Source organism: Sitophilus oryzae, unplaced genomic scaffold (assembly GCF_002938485.1).
Source record: "Sitophilus oryzae breed Bouriz unplaced genomic scaffold, Soryzae_2.0 scaffold_810_pilon_pilon, whole genome shotgun sequence".
Classification (NCBI taxonomy): Eukaryota; Metazoa; Arthropoda; class Insecta; order Coleoptera; family Curculionidae; genus Sitophilus; species Sitophilus oryzae.
Window position 1 is genome coordinate 4,869,230 of NW_022147429.1, and position 26,689 is coordinate 4,895,918.

Genomic DNA, 26,689 nt, shown 5'->3' on the forward strand with positions numbered 1-26,689 from the left:
GATAATCCCTATCTAAAGCCGCGTATAAATATGCCGAGGCAAGTACGAGACAAACCCGAAACGAGTATGAAACGAGGCTATAGCAAATTCTTTCCAAAAGGCGTACTAATATGCCGAGACGAGGACGAGGCGAGTCAACCTCAAGCGGAATTCGTCATATTATAGCCTCGAGTCGAGCGATTTAGCCTCGAGCAGAGTCCCTGCCCAGTCGAACGGCGTTGTCTCGCGGCTATCCATTTTCAGTGGAGCCTTTGGCGAACCCACAAAATTCTTCATAGGGCTATGCAATACTGAGGCAGTATCTATATTTTGGTATCGGTTGTATTGAATATAAAGTATCGATACTTTAAAATATTGATAAATACATTAAAGTATTATTCGATACCATTCAATATTTTAAAAAATTAATTAATAAATTTAAGTATAATGTGTTTTTTAATTGGATTAGGATCGAAAAAATCAACAGAAGTCCTTTGTTTTAAATTTGTCGACGTTTCGCAAAATTTATTTGCATCTTCAGGACACTACAAAGTTAAGAAAGCAAAATACAATCAAAAAATTTAAAAAATTTAACAAACAACTTAAAACACATATCAGTGGAATTCCACACATACACAATTGGTAAAACTACCCTAATGTTAACAATTAAATAAAATATATGTATATGTTATAAACTTAAGATCGCTTGGAAATAAAAATAATAAGGGATAAGGCCAGAATATAATCAGGATATTTTCTTATTCGCATTTAACGAAAAAAATCGACGATGGTGGCACTGTTTTATACAAAAAAACTACCCGGATCAGAACTAAATCAGTCATCAAACGATCTCAAATTACTAAAAGCACTTGGAAGAAAATGATAAAACACTTAACCTAGGGTTGGCAACTTTGAAAATAAAAAATAGGGGCGAGAGGATAAAAAAGGCACAGGCGAAACATTTTTGAAACGTCGCTCAAATGTCGAGAATTTACCAAAAAGTTATATAAACGGTATGCGATAAATATTTAAAATACACAAAAATATTTATACTCAAAACTTATTAAAATAAAGCAAACCATTGTCAACAAAACTTTTTTTCAAGACATAAACTAACAGTAAGTAAACATAAAACAATCTGAAAATGTTGGGTTATGTGTTTCTGGCATTTAAAGCAACGTTGCCAATGCTAAACCTAAATTTAGCGTGATTTTTTCGCTCATTCTGGGATTACGAAAGGCGGTCGCCAGAAGAACGGCTCCTTCCCATAATTGCTATTTTACCAACGAGAACTGACTATTTATAACCACGAAGTTGCACGAAAGAGATTTGATTGCATTGCTTACAACTTCCATGCGGAGGGTGTTAATCTTTTGTTGTTATATTATATCAAAAAAAGATTAACCCCCTCCGCAAAGAAGTTGTAAGCAATGCAAGCGAATCTCTTTCGTACAACTTCGTGGTTATAAATAGTCTTTATATAACTTCTTTGCGGAGGGGGTTAATCTTTTTTTGATATAATATAACAACAAAAGATTAACACCCTCCGCATGGAAGTTGTAACCAATGCAATCAAAACTCTTCCGCGTAAATTTGTGGATATAGGTAGGTAGGTATATTTAATTATTTGTCGATCTCATAATAGGAAATTTATTTAAAATCCCTAATCACCCGAAAAATAGAAGATATGGCAACGTTGTAAATTTTCAAATTTCTAGATTAGGTTTAGAATATATTTGTCTCTCTCATAACATAGGAGAGAGAAAGAAGGATATATCAAATGTCAAACTTCCATCTGGTCTCAATTTTCTTTGTTGTTTTGTTAAGAAAAGTGTTTTTCAGTAAAATTTTGGACATTTTTCTATCCCCAATCAAGTGCAGCTTTTAGATAAACTATAATATAACGGAAATATAGTGAAATAATTACTTTATAGGGCCGAAATAAAGAAAAATTCAATGTTGAAATAATTTTCGGTTTTTCTGAAAAACGGTAAGAGACCGCCAAGAAAAAAGTTCAGATTCGTAATCTACGAACTCAAAATAGTGTGTATACCAATTTTGGTGAAAATCGGACGATTTCCAGTTTTCCCAATAATTACCGAAATTTTTAGGTGTAAAATAATAAAAAATGTGTTTCAATTTTTTATTCATTTTTACCTTGCCCCCCCCCCCCTAAACTTCATTCTTCCGGCGCCCATGAATCAGATCAAAAAGAGGACTGTTTCTGGAATAGAGGACGGTTGGGAACCCTATTTTAACCCCCTGTAGCTACGAATCAAAGCAGAATTGGATTGGTTGATATAAAAAATAAATCTTATTTTTACGTGAGGAACTTCCCCACGAGAGATGGAACATGTTTTTTGAAACACCCTGTATATGTTTGTTTAATTTCAAAATAGGTAAAAAAACAAGCTAGATAAATTAAAGGAATTCATGATAAATTTAAATTATATTTGGACTGTTTACATTAAAAAAAACTGGAGAACGCCGACTGAGATACCTGGAGATAACGGCACGGCAGCGGCGGCGGCGGAGCCTTCTGTCAGTGCCGTTTTTTTGAGTCTTTAATTATTTTATTCAATAATATATTTTGTATGTGGTTTGTATATCTATAAAAATTTTATAGAGTAACAGTGCTTTCAGATGGAGCGGGCCGTACGCGCAGAGCGTCCGCACGGATGTTCTTTCAAGATAGCTCATCCGGACGGAGCATACGCGACCCAGGTGAAATTGTTCATATAAGCTCATGGTACTTGCTCGAAGTCCATTGAAGTTCCATTTGAAAGCGCTGTAAGATAAGACCTAATTCGACTTTATTTATTTAAAAAATTAGAAATTTAAGTAATTAAGATTTAAATTATTAATTTAAATCTACATTTAAATGCCAATAACTAACCTGGAATATATATTGTAAATAATATATCTGCATTTCTTCATTTCTAAAGTTGTATATTTTTTCAAGGTATTCAATTCGCCACATTATTATTCTATGGCTTTCCATCATTGCAGCACGCTTATTAATAATTTTTAAAATATTATTATGTATATAATTTTAAATCTAATTCCCAGTTTTTTAAACCTTCGCCGTAATGTGCTTTCTGAACAGGGTTTTTTTAAAGCTCGGAGAGTTTTTTTTTAATTATTTCTATGGCGGGAACTTTATTATTTTCATATTTGCCATAAATTAAGTTTCTTAGTAGTCTGGATAGTTCAAATTTCTGGATTTTTCTATATCGAATCGTTCCTTTCTTTGTCGATTCCCTTTATTTATGAGAGTACCGTAAGGAACTTCTGAGAGCATGGCCACCTTTTTCAACACACTCGATTTGCCTCTCTTATCTTCTATGTATCCTATATGTAAAGAAGCTTGTTTTACATCTTTAATTCCGTTCAGCAGAAATAGCGCATAATTTACGTTTGAGCCGTTAATAACTCGACGAAAAGTTCATTACGTTTATTCATTTTTCATAAAATTTTCATGTTTTTATAAAAGAAATCACTAATAAATCTTTGTATATGAGATTTACCTACTTTGGCTAACTTACCTATACTATTTTAGAGAAGACAAAATTGCATCTTTCTAGTTAGGATGCATTATTAACATTATTACAAATAAAGGAAAGAATATTTATTTTTATATAAAAATGGGATGTGGAACCGAGCCCCTTGAGATTCGAGGCAATTGTTCCGCGGAGCCGCGGTGTATACGCCACTGGTTAAATAGACGCTCCAATCCTTTTGATGGTTCGCCAAAGGCTCCGGAGAAAACGGAGACAACGCCGTCCGGCTGGGCATAGGCTCGGCTCGAAGCTCAGACCCCGTCCCAATATGACGAGTCAGCCTCAAATCCGCTTGAGGTTGACTCGTCTCGGGTGTCTCTCGCACTCGTCTCGACATATTTATACGCAGCTTAAGATAAGTTGTACGCATCTTTCGATAGTGTAGGTTTCTACCTGAAGGATGCTGGGTAGGTGCCCATTGGTTTGGAGTATTTAGTTTTCGGCCCAAATACTCCTATCTCTGTCCCTTTGGTTTTGGAAGCGTCAGTATACCGGGTTATAATATGATCCTGTTGAGCAAACTTTTCTCTCTTCCAATCTTGGTATGTCATCCACTGGGAGTTGGAGGAGTGAAATTGGGAAACCATACCAAGGTATGAAACGGAATACAGCTTAGATGATTTTACTATTTTCACTACTACTCAATGCACATGATCATATGAAATGATCAGCGTCTGAATCTGCCGTCAATTCTTCTGTGTATTAAAATTCATGAATAGGTGTAAAGTTATTTAGTATTGATATATTATCGAAAATGTGATCTCCGATTCCTTAGTGGCACAAAAATTATGCGTTCAGTTTAGATTTCACAAGACGAGCTACTGAACTTTGCTCAAGTAACAACAGTTTTGAGTGGCTAAATCAGAGCGAAGGTTGAAGGAGCAGATTATTCTACTGAAGATCACATGGGTTTGTTGGTATAGCAATAGTCATTCTTGAGACCGTGCACTAATCTCCATGGACTGAATTTGAATGAATGTGCCTTATCCATTTCTGTAGTTCTCATTTAGTGTTCCCAGTAGTTTTATTTAATGTTATCACTGTGATCTTAGATTATGATCTAAACAATCTAAAATACTAGTCTTTACTAATTTTAATAAACATAATAAAGCAAATTGGTTTTTTACATCCAACGCATTTAAATTCAGGTTAGATAAGAGATATCAGGTTATACTAGGGGGGGAGGGGGGTCGAGAAAAATCTCACGACATCTCACCAGTGGGCAAACAAATGATTTTCCTTGATTTACGTAAGTACAATCTTCGGATTGTCATGGGGTTTTTAACAGAGGACAGAGGCCACTTCAATGAATGTCTCAGTGGCTGTGTCAGTGGATTGAAGCTAAGAAACAACGGCGCATACAGATTCTGTGGCGAAAATGGGGAAATACCAAAACACCTCATCACTGAGCGCGCTGAGACGACAAACATTCGTTGCATAAACTTTAGTACCATCGGGGATGGAGAAATAATCTCTGTAAAATCGACTCAGATACTGCCTCTTGTCAAAGCCCTGAGACTGTATGATGAGATATAACTCAAGAAAGGGGGACACAATAGACCTATATGGTCCCGGTGATTAACTTCCCCCTCACATACAGTCTACAACCTACCAGTGGAGGAGGGGGAGACAAAAATGCTCAAAAACGCCTCACGAAATTTTTGGACGCCCCCTAACGCCTTGAATTTCTCTTCTTAATCTACATTGGATTTTCCGTATATTTTTGTTGGATTAGAGGCAACCGATTTACAATGAGACAATATTATACTATTGCCAAGTCTGTCAGTAGAAATATGATTAATTAGGTAGGTAACTTGTAATTGGACGATTTAAACATTTAATACTCTTTACTATTTGACTCTGTGGATGACATCTATTACCTGGTTTTTTTGTCGTATCCACTCTATTCTTTTACGGTCTTTCTTGGTTATTTGTTACTCCCAGCTTATTTTATTCCATTGAGGGTTGTGCGACCTGCAGTTTCCTTATAATGTCCGTTTTAAGTGTCCAGGCTTCGCATGCATAAGTCATGACTAAATGACTAGTAGCACACATTGATCGAATGTTTTCTTCTTTAGATAAAGTGGCATTCTAGATTTGACTATGATTGAGTTTCTTCCATAAACACTCTATGCTAACTTAATTCTTCTGTTGATTTCTGGTGGTAGAGATCCCGAGCTGTGTTATTAGTTGTCTCAAATATATACAGGGTGACAATTTGAAAACGAACAGTATTTAATATTGCTTCTACCGATGATAGTATGAAAATTTGGCGAAACACGTCAATTTACATATCAAGGGGGACAATTTTTGAGGTATTTGTTGTCGTGTTACTTTCAACCCCTTGACACCCATGGCACCTACCCCTAAAATTTTAAATAGCATCCCCTATTTCTTTTACCATTTTTGTGTTTCTTATAGAATTCTACATAAACTGCATTATGTTTTTGAGAATTTTATAAAGAACACAAAAATGGTAAAAGAAATAGGGTTGCCATTTAAAATTTTAGGGGTAGGTGGGGACCCTGGGGGTCAAAGGGTTGAAAGTAACACGACAACAAATGCCTCAAAAATTGTCCCCGTTGATATGTAAATTGACGTATTTCGCCAAATTTTCATACTCATCATCGGTAGAGGCACAGGTAGAGGTAATATTAAATACTGTTCGTTTTCAAATTGTCACCCTGTATATTCTTCTACTATTTCCAGTGTTGTGTTATTTACTAGAATGTCTTTTCCGTTCACTAGTTCGTTGTACATTACTTTAGTTTTTGTTAAATTCATTTTGAGACTCACTTTATTGCTAGCGGTATTTAGTTCGTTAATTTGGGCCTTTGTGTACTGATGAGTGAAAAACTGGTGACACGCATTACAAGTACTTACATGCGAGAGGCACCTTCCGCACTGTATAGAGCATAAGAAAAGGTAGCCACACAGAAAACTGGCAAATTAACTAACGATCTAAGGAAAAACAAACCTTAAGGAAAAACTGTATGTGTCTGACTACTTTAAGTGAATAACTGAGAGATGAAGACATTTTTATTTCTGTTGTATTTGACGTTTAGAAATGAACATTATGTAGTACTATAGAAAATAAGATCAGAGAGAAAAAGTCAGTTAAATGAAATGTAAAATTACCTTACTCATCCCTTTATTTACAATTCTTAAGACAAAGCATTCCGTTCTTGTCGGTAGCTACTTTATTTAATTAAAATTATTACTTTAATTGTATGCCAATGAATTTTGGTTTTTACAATGACACGGCAGTTTCAGTATTTTAAGTGGTCTGATTTATTTTGTATAATTTTACGGTCTTTTTGTGGTTGAGAATTATTTATTTTCGGCCAAATAAAAGTTTATCCAACACTAATCTTGTTACTATGGTGTGGAATATTGTACCGATAAGAATTTATCAGATGAAATTATAAATAGTTAATTGCTATTGTTAATGTTAAGGGGCTTTATTACTAAGACTCGTACAATGAATGCACGTTGCTGATATCTGAAAACATTTTGGTTTATATAGGATGAAGATATACAGGATGTTTAAAAAAACATGTGCCATCTCTCAGTTCCTTACGTAAAAATAAGATTTATTTTTCATTTCAACATAGGTCAGATTCTGCTTTGTTTTGTAGCTACAGGGTGTTAAAGTCTTAATATTTTTTCGATTTACTATAATTTTCTTCCAAGTACTTTTAGCATTTGAATGAAATTTTGAGGGTTTAAAATTATTATAAATGCGACATATTTTAAAGCTAAAAAAGTGTCGACATATTCACCAGGGACGTGCATATGGATTATCAGTGGAATATTTTTCTAAAAAAAGCATGTACGCCACTTTTTTTCCTCTTGTTAGCGAAATAGTGTAAGCAGTATAATGCCGATTAAAAGTTGTCTCTTGATCTTTTATCGATTTCGGCCTCCTTGACGAGATAAACGCAATTTTATTAATTTGCCTTGGTCCAAGTCTAATAGCAACCTTTAAAAAAATTAATATCATTAACTTAAGACTTTAACACTCTGCAGCTACGAAACACAGCAGAATTGGACCTACGTTGATATGAAAATAAATTTTATTTTTATGTGAGGAATCTCTCCACGAGAGATAGCACATGTTTTATCAAACACCCTGTATATGATGAAGCTATAATATGTATGCTTACGTATAAATTTATGTAAACAATTTTAAAAATAATTTTGATTCCTTACATTTTTGTTTCCCAACTATCGGGTTTGAAGTGATAGAATCGTTTCTAGTCAAAATCTAGGACATTAGGAATATAAGAAATAACCAAATATTATTTTAAGAAATGAATTCATATTTTGGTATGTTATAAATAGAAAATAGAATTTAGTTTCATATAGAAATTACATAATACATGTTTTAATTTATTGGTAATAAATATCTACTTTGAAGACCTTTGAAAATGTTCGTAAAATGATATCAAAATGTATAATTTTTGATTAAAAACTGTTAGACAATTGAATATTTTGAACAAAAAAATCAGAAAACTGTAATCGAAAAAGAGAAAAAAATATTATTAAACAAAAAGAAAAGAAAATTCAAATTATAGAAAATATCACAAACCAATTATATTAGTCCAAAATAAAACTTGTGTTGATGTCTATTTTGAGTTTTTATTGTAATTTGTGTGTAATTATTTAATTTTTTTTCTATTAAATACGAACACAATATTGTGCTTTCTCTCATAAGAAAAAATAAGATGAATAATTTATAATTAATTGTATTTAATACCGAAATGAACTTCAATATTATACCTATGCATTCTTGTGTTTTATATTCAGCCTAAAACTCACTGACAACCTGTTTTTTAAACATCTTCTGCATGCTTCTAAATCCGTTCGTTTCTTTTTTATCTTTATCTCTCTTTTTCTCTCTTTAATGACATAGGTTGCGACCGTGTTATTCGCTGACCACCGCCGAATTAATTCGACGTACGCCAATGACCGTAACGGTATATTAACGCCATCGGTGCTATTCGAGTGCAACGGTATCAGGTCCTTTCCATTTTGGGAATTATTTTTATACGGTGACCTTTAGTTGACTATATCAAAATTATGCCCGATAATACAACAGAAAAAAACTTTTCTATACAGGTTGAGTCTTACACAAGTGCACATATTTTTAGGGGTAGTGTATTTCGACCCCATAAATACGATTATGCGATTTTTTCGCGATTTTTTTTTCAAAATTTGGAATTTTAGATTTTTTTTTTTGGTTTTTAGTTAGTAAAGATCTAGTGGTTCTCAAAATTTAAGCAAAAAACTTTTTTTTTTAATTTTCAAAGTGAAATAACTCGGTAAGGACACGGTAAAGAGAAAATATGTTTCTTTTATCGAGATCTACCAGCCCTGAAAATATTTGCGCTTATTTAAGACTCACCCTGTATATACCACGTGTTTCGCAAAACTGGCTCACCTGTATAACTTTTATTTTTTAAGATAAATAAATGGAATTTGGTACAGTATATGACATAAATCAAGATTGTTTGACGTATTCAATTATTTCGGTCACTTCTTGTTTCACCGGAAATGACTATAATTTTTTAAATAGCACTCTCGGTCCTCGGTATTTTTTTACTTTATTCGATAGAAAACTAAATTCTGATATAGACAGATAAAAACAGTATTTGAAATTTCAATCCAGAGTGCCAGGGGCTGTGTTAAAAACACAAAGTTTTAATCAAGAAGTCTTGGAAAAATAGATTTGATCGTCTAATATTTTTCGTGTGTTGTTCTAGTCAGTTAAAAAAATTAAATTTTTTTGAAATCAAAACGATGGCTTGTTAGCATATTTGGAAAAAGAATTTATTTACAAGTAATTTGGTGCCACACACTTGGTATTTCAAGTCAAATGTTCGTTACATTTATGACCATGGCACTCTAAATTGAAGTTGTAAATGCTATTTTTTTAATTGAAAACGTAAAAAGTTGACATATGTTACGTCATTCTATACAGAATGTTCTTTTCTATCAAATGAAGTAAAAAAAGTATCGAGGGTGTTACTTAAAAATCAAAAGTTGTAGTCATTTCCGGTGTAACAGGAAGTGACATGCGGTGTAACAGAAAGCAATTGAATACGTCAATCAGTCCTAATTTATGTGATATACCAACATATCAAATCTTCTTTTTAGATTTGAAGAAATAAAAAAGTTATAGGGGTGAGCCACTTTGGAGATACACCCAGTATATTTTTTTCGTTACATTTAAACAACTTCTATTTACGTAATTTATAATATTATATTGAGCGACGATTCGTCTCCTAGTAATTATTCTTGTTCCCACTCTTTATAAAATCACTTCTTTGAATAGCTCCAGTATTTTTATGAAATTGTATTTTTTTATAAACATGAGTCAACATGAGTGCTGTTTGTTAAACTACGTTTTTTTAGATCTCATGTAAAAGACTCTGACCTATAAGTTGTCTAGCGACTTCAAGATTTTGCAAGCTTATGTTCTTGTGTCGGCTATTTTTCTCATTTCACTGTGTACGTTAAAGTTATCTCTTTATAGTGCTAGATCCTCTTGTGGAATTGTATCACACAATTACATTTAATTCGCTTCGTTTATTCGACTGGGCCCATTCCTTTCAAATGCTCTCTAAGAGGATGGTATCCACTTAAGGGACTTGTAATGTATCTTAGGTCGATTTTGTTTAAATCGAGAATATTTTTTGGTCTTTGAACCAGACAAAGATTATGGCAAGACATTTTTTCTAAATGGTAAAATATAAGTAAGTTGATTATGTTGGAGATGAATTGTTATCTTACAATGAAAATTACAGTAATGCAGTGGATTTAATGAAGATGAGATTTACAGAATTAAACCACTGAAACTATAATGGGCAGGTCATCTAAAGTGAAAAAATGGTGAAATATGGAACACTAAAATGACACAGTATTATCAGAAAGGGGCATAAAAAACACGGTGCAAAAAAATCAAGATTTATTAAAAATCAAAAAATCCTTTTTTTTTTACTTTTTCTCATTTTTTAAAAATTTAAATCTGATTTCCAAAAAAATATGAACTTATTTCCAGTTAAATTCATATCCTATATGGCTAAGTATTTGTAACTCTGTCCATTATCGATAACATTAAAATTTCTAAGTCTAAGTTTTTCCACATCGGTCAATGATATGTTTTATTCTGTAAACTTCGCCGATGCCGCTATTTCCGTAAAAAAAGTTCCATCAAAGGGATTTTATTTGGAAATGGTCCTGGCTGTCTTGAATCGATAATGAAATTAGTACCATCTAATGTTAGTAATTATGCTATAGAAATTTGGAATGACCTAGTAGATAAATTGGATAAGGCAGAAGTTAGCGTGACCAACAAACAGCTGTTTTAAAAAAGATATAAAACATCCTCCACACCAGCATATTTTCTGACATTGATTATAAATCTTCGGGAATGAAAATATATCCAAACATCAGAAGAAACTAGTTCTGCACTAGAGCTTGCGAATGGGATGTATTTGAACACCGGATTTCTGTCATTTGTACATAAACTTCAAAATAAATCTCTGCCGTTTAGAGGTCTAATGGTTTCCCACGAAATTAAAGTAGGTATATGTTATAGGTATCATTTTTATATAGTTTTATGGTACTGCGTTACTTTAAGTTAAATTTATCCATTCAAAGTGTAGGAGCCTCTTGTAGAATTGTATCATACATTTACACAGAATTTTCACAGAATTCAAACAGAATGTTTATGCAATTGGCTCCAGCCGTTTTGAATGATATCTGAGAGGGCTGTTTCCGGTTAAGAAACTTGTAAGGTGGTTTAGATCGTATTTGTTTAAACACTGATCTTTTTAAGTTTGGAACTTGAAAAGACGTTTTTTTAAATGATAAAATATAAGTTGGATATGTTGAAGATGAATTGTTATCTTACGAATCTAATGGGGTGGATAATGAATATAATGCCTAAATGGTCACCGGCAGGCCATCTGAAGATAATTACTGATGAAAGGATGGACCAACCCGAATTATACAGTATAATATAGTAAAAATCAATAGGGTTGCGACATTATAAAACCAGCAGGAACAAGGTGGCATCAAACAGTACGATAACAGAATACATGGATGTATCTGAAAACTAAATACTCTGAACTAATAGGCACCTACCCCAGCATCCTTCAGGCAGAAATTTACTCTATCGAAAGATGCGTACAATTTATCTTAGATAGGAACTATCGAAAACAGAAAATAGCCATCTTATCCGATAGTCAAGCAGCATTAAAAGGGATCAACTCATTAACCATCAATTCGATGTTGGTCAAAGAACGCCAGAAGAAGCTGAATAAATTAGGCAAAGAAAATAAAGTTCTCACTTTTAGTGCCCGGTCATCAAGGCAAGGGATAGAAGGCAATGAAAAAGCAAACGATCTAGCTAGAAAAGGAGTAATAACTCCACTAACTGAACCAGAACCGTTCTGCATCATAGTTCTGCATTCCAAGCGGAAACCAGCTTAAAGAGGAACTGAAGAACCTGGAGGATTCCATCCGTAAAGCTGAAACAACGGTGAATGCCAATTCTGTGGGGAAAATGGACAAACACTAGAACAACACCTTATTACTGAGTGCGTCGAGACGACAACCGTTCGTACCATAAACTTTGGTACGGCTGATGTTGAAGATAGAGAGCTAGCTTCTGTGGAGCCGCCCCAGAGACTAGCTTTTGTCAAAGCATTGAAACTGTTCGAAATGAGTTATAACCCGCTATAACTCAAGAAAGGGGAATACACAATAGGTCTGTAAGGTCGCGGTGATTAAGCCCCGTGCTGAACATTCTACATTCTACTGATAAAAAATATACAAGGCAGACATAATCTTGCTTAATGGTAGAATAAATCTGAAAATGATAATGGTAACGATATGAGAAATCTAATTGTGCAGATGCATCGACGAAGTGTTTATGATCTAGGTCTGTAACAAAAGTGTCCATTACAGATCTTCTTTACGACTTCTCACGACTAACAACAATCGCACATAAATAAATCCGCGTAAAATGCGAATAGTATCTATCCTTCACTTTCGTTGCAACATCGACGACAATCTCGCCGACCAACGAGAACAAAATCGTCAAACTAGACCACGATCGCGTTCTTATCTCGCCTTTTTGCCCCTGTTTGTTTGTCTAATTAATTTTTGCTCAAGGCTGTTTGCCGCCAGTGCTCGCGACAACCGGCAACTTGCTGACCCAGAAAAGTTGGCAAGTAATGATTCTTACAGGCGGCGACGACTGGTCGCTGACGGGATACGGGAGGATGTCGAGGATGATCGATTGCAGGAAGGAATAAAGTACTATGTTGAAATTAGTATATTGAATATGCTCTTATTTTCTCATGAGATTAAAAATGGGAAATTAAATATCTTCTTAGACGGATATTGTTTCTAATCTTGATATTTTATACGTTCAGGTCAGATGTATCAATGACCGTTTTCAAGCGTGAGCTAATTCATTAAAACCACTGCGCTTAGATATACAAGGTGGTCCAAACTGTAGTCCGGAAACCTCGGCAGCATATTCTGCAGATAAAAATAAGTAAAAAAATTCGTATAAATGTATGTCCTAAAATGCTTAGTTTCGGAGATATAGGGTGTAGAAGTTCATTTTTATTTTGATTTTTTCCAAATAATTTCTGAAGTAACGTCATCATTTGGATGAAAATTGGTGTCTGGGAGTTTTTTGACATGAGAAATTTGATTTTGATGTGAATATAAGCCCTATTTGTAGGGGGCGCCACCTAAATGTGTTTAAATTGTTTTGAAGAGTAATATTAATCATAAACTTTTGACACAAAGACCTTTCAAATTTTTGATTTCAGTCAACTATTTAGTCAACATGTTTAATTTGTGCCATGACGACAGGTATTGATAATTTCTATTCTAAATATCTCGTGAACCATTACTCGTAGCAATTTTTATCAAGAGATTTTTTTTACGTAAAAAACGTCGTAAATGTAATAATTTCTATTTTTTACTCAGTAGTTTTATGCAGGTACGGACAAAAAGTTATTACTCTTCAAACCAGTTACAAAATATGTAGGCGCCACCTATATATTTTTTAACTTGTTTGAAGCCTCTATAAGTAGGAGTCATGTTGACGTCAAAATCAAATTTCTCATGTCAAGAAACTCCCAATTTTCTTCCAAATAGTGACGGTACTTCAGAAATTATTTGGAAAACAGCGAAATAAAAATGAAACTTTTACACCCTGTATCTCTGAAACTAAGCATTTTAGGACATACAGTTATACGAACTTTTTTACTTATTTTTATCTGCAGAATATTCTGCCGGAATGTTTCCGGAATACACTTCGGACCACCCTGTATATTGAACTTTAAAATTTCAATGTGTCCGTTTTGCGTGGCAGTCAGTGTACTTAAAATTTTTATCTTTAATTAATTAAAAAGAACATAATATATAATATATTAAACTAGTAATAATATAACATCACTTCAGTTAAACATAATATATTATACTTCAGGTATTATCTTATCAATAACTCGAGACTAGACAATCCACCGTCTACATAACTCTTTATTCCCCGACAAGACCTTAAACCTCTATCGATTTGCTCCACTTAAATAAAACAGGAACATCTTGGGTAGCCGTCGATCGATTTGTTCTATTCAGAGGATGACAAAAGTTTGTAGGCAAAATGGTAAAAAATCGCAGTCGCCAACCAATTCAATAGGCACGATCTGTCCTATTAACCTCAAATTTTACTTTCAATGCAGCATTGATCTTGAGCGCCAAGCGAAATTACTTTATACCAGCTTATATAACGCCGTTCCGATTACTAGCTGGATCAATAGCGAATTACGAAAGCCGAGATTTTATTCTAATAGATTCTTAGATACCCAAAAAGGATAAAATCAGTGTTGATTAATATTGAATAGTTATTAATTATAAATTTATATAGATGTATAGTATATTTGATATTCGAAGTTCAAAATAATCTAAATCAGTTGGTTAAAATATTGTTATAATATATTAGATAGTTATATCAGATTAAATGGGACCACAAAGGATTAAAAATAGTTGGAGAATATTTTAAACATCTAAGATTTGCTGATGACATAGTCCAATCGCCAATAGTCCTGAAGAACTACAAATACAAATTAACTAACTAAATACAGCCAGCTATAGAGTACGTTTCAAAATGAATTTAGCAAAAACTAAAGTAAGGTACAACGAACTAGTAGAGAGGAAATAAAAGAGATTCTAATAAATAACACAACACGGAAATAGTGGAAGAATATTATATGTATTTGGGACAATAAAATCGGGATCTGTACTACCAGAAATCAACCAAAGAATTAAGTTAGCATGGAGTACTTATGGAAGAAACTCGATCATATTCAAATCTAGAATGCCATTTTATCTAAAGAAGAAAACATTCAACGTATACTACCAGTCATGATCTATGCATTCGAAACCTGGACACTTCAAACGGACATCATAAGGAAACTGCATCTCGCACAACGTTCAATGGAACGAAAAATTATGCTGGGAATAACCAAGAGAGACCCTAAAAGAAATATACTGGATACGACAAAAGACCCACGTAATAAATATCATCCAGTGAGTCAAATCCCTCAAGTGGCAATGGGCAGGACCTGCCTAGAAGGACGGACAACAGATGAACCAGAAAAAATTACAAAATGGTACCCACGAGGAATTAAGAGACCTAGAAGAAGACCGAACCTGAGATGGGACCAGGATATTAGGAAATTAGCAGGGATAACTAAGGCCCGCATACCCAACAACAGACAATAATGGGCCCAACTACAAAGAAAGTGTCTAAATATGTGAGAGAAGCTACACCATAATTGGAAATGGTTAAATAGGCTGAAAATGATGATGATGATGATAGATATAGTATATTCGGTATAAGTTCAAAATAATCTAAATCAATTTGTTATAATATACTAGAGGGTCGGGGAAACAGGGATAATTCAAAGGAAATGCAGCATTTTAGTTCCATTGGACCTCTTGTATTTGGTTCCATTTGACCTGTTGTGGTTTTTAGTTCCATTTGACCTCTTTGCATTGACCCCTCTTTGGGGACACACATCGTCTAACCTTCCAACTAATCGAATTTAGAAAAAAACAGGGTTTTCCATAGGTCGTCCATGGCTGTTTAAACGTATATTAAACTGTCGTTCAGTTCACATCCCTTGAGGGCAATGACCCAGCTACTAGAAATGAGTATGTCCGGATGGATATGAATCCATGGACCCCTCTGCGGTGCCGGTAGTAATGGTGTAGATCCTACTGAATATCGCCCCCTATCCGCGGAACTGCATTGCTGACAGCGAACCGGCCACGTCGTCTGTAGATAACGAAAACATAACGATGCAGCGAAATAAATCACTATTGGAGAGTATTGGAATAAAAAGAGAATTGTAGTTGGCTGCTGAGTTGTATTTATTGTTTTTTATGTTTACTTTTGCGGAACCGTTACCGTATTCGAATTTATTTTGTATTATTTGAAATTTGTGTCTAGTATTGTTACTTTATTGGTAAATACAAGAAGTTATGGAATATGTTATGATTATACAGGGTTCGTCAAAGAAAGCAGCAGACGAGGAGTATATGTTAAAATTTAGTTTTCTTTTTGGAAAAAAATGCCATTTTATTTATAAAAATGTTATCGGTGTTAATTTTTTTAAAATGCCGGTTATTGTGCTTCTAGCATGAAGCCTGAATGCTTCATTCAATCCAAAACTGCCTTATGCGGCAGTTTTGGATTGAATGAAGTGGATGAAAGGCTGTAATGCGTTTCGAATATCTTTTATTAGTACGTAAAGTTCGGTAATGCTCTGCCCTCGGCTTTGCCTTATAGTCATAAATTTGTACCTTAAGGTACATCTGCCAAATAAATAGAACAACTAAGATCAGGTGATAAGGATTTGGCAAAACGCAAACGTCAGATTTCCCTAACGGACTACAAAACTTTTGAGCGCGGATTGCTTCATGCAAAACAGAATTAAAGGATAGAATGATAATGATCTGGTAGAACTGGAACCTGGATGTAGGTCCATGAAGGTTGGTCCCAACTCTTTTAAAATACCGGATCTACTCATTTCTATTATTTCTTTCAACGTAGCTGAAACACCAATAGAAGATATATAACCGAAGTTAAGCGACCTTAGGCGATGCGACTGGATAGACGGCTGATCGTCTGGAAATTTTGTCGTGCTCTTGTTCTATGTCAGGAGCGATGTAAAATCTATAGACGCACACTGTATATTAGTTACAGATATCTCCTAGTATAGGATCGATTTAGACATTCGCCAAGTCTGTAGGCTATTGACCATGATATGGCCGAGAACCGCGGTTCGGATTCCGCGTAAACGAAGTAGGTACAGTACCCAAAGCCAGATTAGCCTTACCAACAAAAAGGACCCGTTAACTTAAAATACTTTTGCTTTTTTTCACGTCCCTTGTAGAGTAGTGTGTCACGTAATTTCACTTTGGAAAGGTTTCAAATGTCGGGTTAGAATTTCAGTTACAGTTAAGATTGCTTCTGCATAACCAAAATATTATCTTTGTTTCTTTATATTGGGGAAGTATTACAAAGTTTCTCTAATTGTACTTACTTTTATACTATACTAGTTTTTCTTGAAGGTTTGAAGGGTGATGTTTTTGATTTTAACTGTAATCTCTGCTATAGGCCATTCGCAGCGATGCTGGTAGGGACCGGTTTTATATTAAAAATGGCTGTGTTCTTAAGCGGCCCTTACACGATCAATAATATTGCCAATATTTTTTATTGTCAATATTTTATCAATATTTGAAAGGTGGCCTGACACGGTCAATACATAGGTATATCAATATTAAGTTTTGTGCAGATATTAAGTGTGAATTTTATACCCTATATCAAAAAATAAAAGATAATAAAAGCGTGTGTTGCCATCATTTTGGCATATATGTAAGTGAGAAAAAATCGAGGAAAAAATTTATTAAAAGGCGTTGGATAAAAAAATAGATATCAAAAAGAAAAAGGTTTGGCCAACTAAATCTTCTAGAGTACGTTAAGAAACAGGAGGCTGATGATTGCGATCCAAAACTGTTACCAATAAACTAGTCTATTCTTGTCAATCATGCGACATAACGATGAATATATTGTCAATACGACTAGCTCCGCCTTTAATATTGTCGAGTATTTTCAGGGTCCCGAAAATCCATCAACATATTGAAAGTACTTCAATATGTACGCTCAAACGCTCAATAATATTGTCAATAATCCAAAATATTGACAATATTATTGATCGTGTGAGGGCCGCTTCAGCGAATCTGTCAGTTTTTTCGCTGCACCTATAATGTGCGTGTTATTTTATTCTAACATAAATTACAGCTAGAGACTTCCATGAGGTATTTTCCAGTACTCTCGTATTCGACTCACTGGTTATTTTGAACCTGTGTAGTTTTGAAACTGATTCATAATGTTCAACCCTTGATGATGTTAAAGCATAATTTTTACATTATATTTAACTTCCTACTGGTTTTTAATTCAGTAAAATTACGGCGATTAATAATAATAGCGAAAATCAACAGGTGCAATTTTTAACTAGTGTCATATTTTGTTCCATTAACCTGAAACCTTACTTTCATTATTGCATTGATCTTGAGAGCGAACTAAAATTACGCTTGTTTATATATAATTTCGCTCTGGTAACTAGACAAGTTGTTATTTAACGGAATGTCAACTTATTACGTCGTCCGCAATTCAAGGTCAGCTAACCAGGTCTTTATATTTAAATTTGTTCCGATAAATAACAGTGGACAATGTGTATTTGATTGAACTTGCGCAAGTAAAAAACTGAGATTGAGTTTTAAATATTTTGATGTACTCTATATTATTTGATATCTATTAAATAATAAGAAACATTATTGAAAGTCATCTTTCGCAATTTTTCATATCGATCAAAATGGGAACAGAACGCCCCACTCTGACAAGACCTTTTATGAAATCTGAGTGATTTATTAAAAGGAGAAAATTAGTTTTTCTTCCATCTCTAGGGTTTGAAACTGGAACGGGCAAAGAAAAACTCGAAAAGCTCTATAAATTATTAATGGCACTTGTAAAACCAGGTTTTAATAATTATATTTTCAGGACAAATATTAGGAATTATTACAGTAATTATGTACCCAGCCTACTTAACATAATCAATTTAATCGGATCAAACTAGAGTCAGCACATCCGAATGCTCCCGATGTTTAAGATTATTGACAAATGATGCTGCATTCCCATATCTATGATCCTGTTTTAAAGTTTATGTTATTTAAGCAACTATACTAGGTTGCCGTACAAGATAAGGTTTCTCAATTGATGAAAGATGATTTTCAGGAATTAGTGGAGTATTTAATACTCCAAGCCTAATTATACTACAACTAACAAATCGGTAGAAGAATGGGGAATGATTATATGGTTGTGGCTTAAGGATGCTAAACGATGGATGGTACTAATAGTACTTAAAAATATTTGTTATAATTGCCATTATTCCCAGAAAATTTAGATATAGACTTGTCATAACGGTTTAACCAGAAATAAAGTTGTTCAGCTTTGAAATCTATATATTAAATAATTTTATTTCTTGTTGATTTCTTTGACCCTCTTTTGTATATTTATGGTTAACTTTTTCTTGGTATTTGGTCTACTTTTAATAATATTTTTCAATTAGAATTATAACTTAATCTTTTTAATTTTTTTCAACGTTTCGATCACATTTTGACCTTTTTCAAGGAACTACATTGAACGTAGGTATACAGGGTGCTACAGATTCGAGGTACGAGCATTGGTATCTCGGAAACCGTAAGAGATACGAAGATGGTTAAATTGGGGCAAAGTTGCGCTTTAGGGTGTTCACCAAGATGCCATCAAAAAAGTTTTAAAAATATCAAGGATTGCTGAGTTTTTTGGAAAAAACTGATTTTTTTGAAAATTAATTTTACATTTTCCTGTCGTTGCTTTTTAGAAAATCAAAAAACTAATTGCACATTCTCAGAGTCACTTTATTAGGGCTATATCATAGTATTTTTAGATTTTCAAATTAGCTGATAATTTGTGAGATACAGAGGCCAACTTAATTTTTTTAAATACGGACCTGCATTTTTTATTTCAGATTTTGAAAGAACTCAGTCTCCTGAGTACAATGATATGCCACACTTAATATTTTTTTTTGTTCGGACATTTGAACACAATTTAATTAAACTAATTTCAAGTCCGGCTCTGTTTTTTTAAATATTTAATCTATTCATCGTTACAATATTGGTAAGCTTTCATACTTAACAATGACGTGGGGTAAAACATTGAATACCGACAATCAAATGCAATCAAATAATAAAGATAATATAAAATTATTGGGCATTACTTGACGTCATTTTTAAAAGTGAAATACAAGTGACAATACATTTCAACATTTATAATAAAGAGTACAGAATGCATTCGGAAGTATAAGAAGAAGATATGTTCAAAGAGCTATAAATAAGATTGAACGAAAAATACATTTGTGCATTAGGGACGGTGGTAACTCTTTCGAACATGTAGAGCATTTACTAGTTTTAGAAACTAGTTTGTAGAAGTTGATTTATTTATAATAACTACGATTAATATTATGCATACTATTAGATCGTACACTGAGATTTCAAATTCACAATAAAAAAAATAAAAATAATATTTTTAAATTGCTGACCTGGGTATTATTTATTTGAATCTTCAATGTTAATTAGCGCTGATCCATATTGTTGCGATGAATATAATGAGATTAAATAATTTAAAAAACTAGAGTCGGACTTGAAATTATATTAAATAATAATTAAATAGTTTTGTTATTGTTAAGGTACCTAAAACAAAAAAAGTATCAAGTGTGGCATATCATTGTACTCAGGAGCCGAGTTCTTTCAAAACTTCAAACAAAATATGCAGGTCCGTATTTAAAAAAATTAAGTTGGCCTCTGTATCTCACAAATTATCAGCTAATTTAAAAATCTAAAAATACTATCAGATAGCCCTAATAAAGTAGCCATGAGAATGTGCAATTAGTTTTTTGATTTTCTAAAAACTAACGCCAAGAAAAAATAAAATTTATTTTCAAAAAAATTCGTTTTTTCTAAAAAACTCAGCAATCCTTGAAATTTTTAAAACTTTTTTGATGGCGTTTTTTGAAGCGCAACTTTGCCTTAATTTAACCATCTTCGTATCTCTTACGGTTTCCAAGATACCAATGCTCGTACCTCGAATTTGTAGCACCCTGTATTTCGTCATTTACATCGTAATTAAATGTTTGAACATATATGTGTAAGTTATAATGTATTATTAAAACTAGACCAAATACCAAGAAAAAGTTAACCACACATATTAAATAGTTTTATATGAAGGAAAACACGTTGTAAAACATTCGACCAATGTGTACTACCAGTCATGACCTATGCATGCGAAACCTGGACACTTAAAACGGACATCATAAGGAAACTGCAGGTCGCACAACGTTCAACGTGGATACGACAAAAGACCCAGGTACTAAATGTCATCCCCAGAGTTAAATCCCTCAAATGGGAATGGGTAGGACATCTAGCAAGAAGAATGGACAACAGATAGGCCACAAAGATTACAGCATGGTACCCACGAGGATTTAAGAGATCTACAGGAAGATCGAACCTGAGATGGAACCATGATATTAGGAAATTAGCAGGGATAACTTGGGTCCGCATAGCCAACGATAGACAACAATGGGTCCAACTACAAAGAGAGTATGTGAGAGAGGCTACACCATAATTGGAAATGGTTGAATAAGCTGAAAATGATGATGATGCTGATATAGAGGAGTATTAAGGCTTGATTAAAAATATTGATGCAACACCATTGCATATCAAATTAATTAATATAGATTTAGATAGTAGATTGGAGTAACAAACAGTAAGTTCAAGAGAGATTCTAACTATGAAGAGCTTGTTTGGATAATGAGTCAAAAGAGTTTGAAAATGATTGAATGTGCCGAATTTTTAGCTATCGATTATAACCTTTTGCAATTTTTGGTATGCTGTATATACGTTATTATTGTTCTTTTAGGAGCAAACCAAATTTCACATAAGTTTCCAAAAACTCGAAATGCAGAAGATGGGTTTATGAAGGCAATGGAAGATATCCAACATTTATAAACAATGCAAAAAAGTTTTTCTCGATATTTATGAAGATTTTTATATTTTACATCGTTTATATCCTTCCAAGGATAGAATTTTTCTGCCAATTTTGGATATCGTTTTTTAAAATCGTCCATTTTTCTCTTTGGATTGACTATAGATTTGCAAATCTAAAGACAACGCAAAAATTGGCTCTTTTCGATCAAATCTGGATTTATTATTATTTGAAAAATGTACACACCGCTAAAATAAGACACCTCATATCCAGTCATTGTAATGATTTTAATCTAAAAGTCAGACGAAATAAATTTGCATATTGTTATGAACCAAAATACATTTTTCCAGTCGTATCTGTTTGTGTATTTTCAATTAGAGCCGCAAACGTTTTGTTTACATGCCGGGAATGTCGGTATCTTGATTACTTTTATTACGGGACTTACAGTGACCGCTAAAAATATATTATACAGATTTATTTTTTGTTGAAGTGTCAATCGTTATTTTATCTCGGTATATATTTGTGTGTACCTATGATATTTAATTTATTTTTCTGACATTTTCACTTTCTATTAATTACCGTATAATATAGATAAAATAGAAAGAACGTTAATGTATAAAGAGAATTCAAGAGACATTTTGTGTTTATTATAATTTTTAGTAGCTAAATATTCAAGCCTTGCAACTTATTATGCCAATATGTTTCATCGATAGACATCTATTATGGTCAACGTCATTTACGACTTTACAGTTATTTTAACAGTATATTTATGTGCCTATTTGTATACTTATGATTACTTTATAATATTTGTTATTTAGCATTGTCCTATTATAGCAATAAAAATACATGTTTGAAACAAAATTATAAAGTTTAGGCATACAAAATATTTCTATTTTTTTACTAATGCCTATTTTCTTTACATTTTTTTAGTAGCCCGACAAAAATACATTTCGCACCGTTAATGATAAAGAGACCTAAGTCAAAATAATACTTTGTGTTGAGCCGCTTTATGATTCAAGGTGCGATATTATTAACTAAAGTTTTTTAAGAAAACATATGGTCAGGTCAGAACATATGGGTATGTTCTACAACCTTCGGAGCTTCTCCCTCCCGTACACAGTTCCAGTCTACCAACATGGCCACTCAAAAGCCTCTCCACAATTTCAAAGACTTACTACTACACAAGAGTTCAATTTCTAGCATTTACCGATTCCCAAAAAAACGGTACACTGGTCCTCAAAACGCCCTTTTGTTATTCTCAGCGGTATTCTTGCGGTCCCACTTCTAATGTCAGAATATCTTTCGTATTTTGATATAAAACCCTGGTTTTCCTTATGCATCTGCTTTATTGCCAGGTAATACAAATTATTACATAAGAGTGACCCGACATCATCTCAAATAATTATTTTTTCTACAGATAATATAATAACTAAAATAATTTTTTGTACTTTTAAATAGCTAACAGCGCTTTCAGATAGAGCGGAGCGTCCGCGCGCACCGTCCACCAGTTCCGTGAATTTAAATGAACAATTTCGCATGGGTCGCGTATGCTCCGTCCGGATGAGCTATCTTGAAAAAACAACTGCGCGGAGCGTCCGCGACTTCGAGCAAGTACCATGAGTTGAACAATTTCACATGGGCGGGTATGTTCCGTCCGACGGTGTTCGTCAGATGGCTATCTCGAAAAAACACGCTGTTTTTGTGCTGCTTGTTTATTCAAGATAGCCGTTAAACGAAATCATGCGGACAGAGCATAAGCGACCCATGTGAAATTGTTCATTTAAACTCATGGAATTCGCGGATGCTCCGCTCCATCTGAAAGCGCTGTAAAGGCCACATACAAATTACATAGTACATTTTTTACATAGTACATTACATATTACATTTTTATTAGAAGATTTTTTATTAGATTTTACTAGAATTTCTTATAATACAGTTTTTATAGAAATATATTACAGGGAGCTTGGTGGCACACATTTGTGTATTCATGATATTTTATGTAGTTAATTATAGCTAATGCTTTTAAAAATATCTGCACGCGTTGAGTGAAATTAGTGAGATTAGGCCAGGTAATTCATGGTCGTGGCCGCTCTATTTTTGTGTTACATTTTTCCACTTCCTTTATGTTTTTGATACTTTTAAATTGCAATTAGTTTCCAGAAAAGATTATAAAATTAGTAATAATATTATTTAACAATACAAGATGCTTAAGAAGACAAGAAAATACCGTATGAATGTCAAAATACCGTATGAATGTCAAACGATAAAAATAATATAAAAAACATAAATATTTTCTTAAATATGTTTTTTTAGAACCTTTGTATTTTTTTCATAATATTAGGAAATGATAGCAAGGAATAACAATTTGAAAGTGTTTTCTAACAATATATTTTAAACTTACATTCCCGATGAATAAATCTCATGAAAAAGGAGCGCTGATTTCATGAATTTAAAAACAGCATCTTAAATTCAAGATAGCGTGGGTGAAATTCATGTTTATATTGTGACTTCGCAGATTTATGTAAAAAAATGTTTTGTTTACACACAGTGGCGGTACCTCAATAAGTGCACATTGCACGAGCACGCCCAAATTCTACGCTCCTAAAAAAAAATATAACAAATTTCATTATTATTTATAAATTCTATTTATTCCAAAACCCATTCGTATTTGCCCTAGCTATAGCCCAATCATAGCCTAGATTTGAAATTTATACACAAAAAACTAGGGAGAATTTCTCATCTGGCGTTAAAGCTTTATTGTGATATTATCCAAGTGTATTTGGTAGATATTCTTAAAATATTTTCAGCTACTCCAATACAATAAATCATATTTATTGTCACGTTAAAAATTGATTATTGAGTTAATTAAAAGGATTTTTTACTTCGTTGTAGATAGGTATGACACTTTTAATGATAAATATTTGATACCAATTAAACTTTTAGTTAAGTAATCGAAGGCGCGATTTTTAAATTCATTGTTGCCAATCATGGACATATTGGACGCCGGGCTGACTAACTGGAATTTAAATTTCGCGCTAGGGACGTAAAGAATGTCAAGTTGCCGCATTTATTTACTTATTTCCTGACATTGTCATTCGTTTTGACACTGTAACGTTTTTAGTTCGTTACATGTCTCTTATACATATATGATATATGATGTCTGGCGTATCGTCACCGGATTTCGTATTGCCGAGGATAATTTATTTGATCGCTAAATGATAATTTATTTGAAACGCTTGGCGTAAGTTTTAACGTTCTCTAGTCGACAACTCTGTTATCGTTCCACTGCTTCTGTGGAGGGCTGTCAACATTGTTTCAAGGCGTCTCTCTGCGCTTTAACCTCACTTTTGTTTTGCCGCTCTGTCGCCATCAGCAACCCGGCTTAGAGAAATGGTAATTATTTAAATCTTGCTGCAAAATCTGAATCAGCTGCTATTTCGAAGCTACAGGTAAAGATGAGATATTATCTTTTATAGATTCGATATTATTATTGAGTATTTTTAGGGTAGAGTTTTGGATTGGCCCAACTTAACTCGTATTTGTATTTTGCTGACACGTTGGTGTTATTTTGCTTTTGTCCTCCAGAATGTTAAATGGAAGAAAGGACAGTTGCCTTTGTTTATTATTGATCCCTCGGAAGTATTTCGAGGTAGGTTTATTTTGTTTATTAGACCTTGTTTGGTTTTAAACTAGAGTTTCGTATTTTTAGAGTCTAAGGTACGGACATTATCCTATGTAAGGGTAGTGATTCCGGTGGACAGGTGTCCTATGGATGTTCTATGTAGGGGCGTAGTTCCCATGTACGGATAGTTTATCCTTTGTTTAGATTGTTTCAGTATGGATGTAGCGTAAGCCCCATGCTGCTTTGCTCCTGTTTTTAAGTCTAGTCGATATTGACGGCTGTATTCTGTAATGATTCATGGTGTCTTCATTCTGGCCCGTTTTCTTGTATTGGCCAACAGTGAAGCCGAGAGACAGTCCAGAGATACACGTTCCAACTCACGCTGTACTGTTTGAAGCAGGATTGCCTCAACAACAATCAGCTAAGTTTAATTTTAAGTTCAGATTTTACGTTTTACATTTTCAGTCTTGAATAATATCGTACAGACTTTACGTTTAGTGGTTAAATTACTTATGTCAGATTAATATATGAAATATGATTTAGATCTTAGTTTCTTTGTGAACATTACGTTTTGTAATAGTATTACTTTCTATATGAGGGGTTGAGTTTCAAAACTCGTCTTATCCATTTTTGGCAATTTTGAGTAAAAGTATCTATAGTCTAGTATAGTATTGGCAGCTCGGCACAATATTCAGCATCATTTTTGTGGCGTAACTCATTCTATCCTGTATAATGTACATGTTAAAGTCGTGCATTTGTTCCAAGACTAATTCAGTTGCTGTTCGTTTTTTGCGATTATTGAAAATTAACGAATTTGGATAAAACTAGTTTTGGAACTCAACCCCTCATATATATTATTGCATTTTTTTTGATCGATGAATAACCGAAACGATTCTAGAATCACGGCTTGCAACATCTCACATTTAATATCGTATAAAATATAACAAATTAATTAAAGTAATGCTACCTTTTTTATATTGCCAATAGCTTTGTCTATATTGTATTTTTCCATAGTCTTTTTCATTCAACATATTTAATATTATTTTTAACATAACTTTCTTCGACATATAACCACTATAATGATTAAAATTTTACCTTGTTATTTACCATCAGAGTGCATCGCGAATAAATATAGTCATTAGTTTTAAGTAATATACAACTGTCTCTTCTTTCTCTGTTCATGCCTGGCGCCTTATATTTATATTTTTGATTTTTTATTGTTAATTAGTTTTTCTCCAGTGAAATACCTTATCCACGACTGCTCTACCGATGAAAAGCTGCCGTTCGCAATGGTAATGTTTAAAAAACGTTATACCTAATTTGGCGCCCAACGTGGGGCGCGAGTTTTTGGTT

The 26,689-nt window shown here is 33.4% G+C and overlaps 1 protein-coding gene across 4 annotated transcripts in view; it reads left to right on the forward strand.

Annotated features, from left to right (window-relative positions):
- The window catches only part of LOC115888956 (RNA-binding protein Nova-1), a 208,641-nt gene that overhangs the window by 69,791 nt on the left and 112,161 nt on the right, over positions 1–26,689 (forward strand). The window lies entirely within an intron of this gene.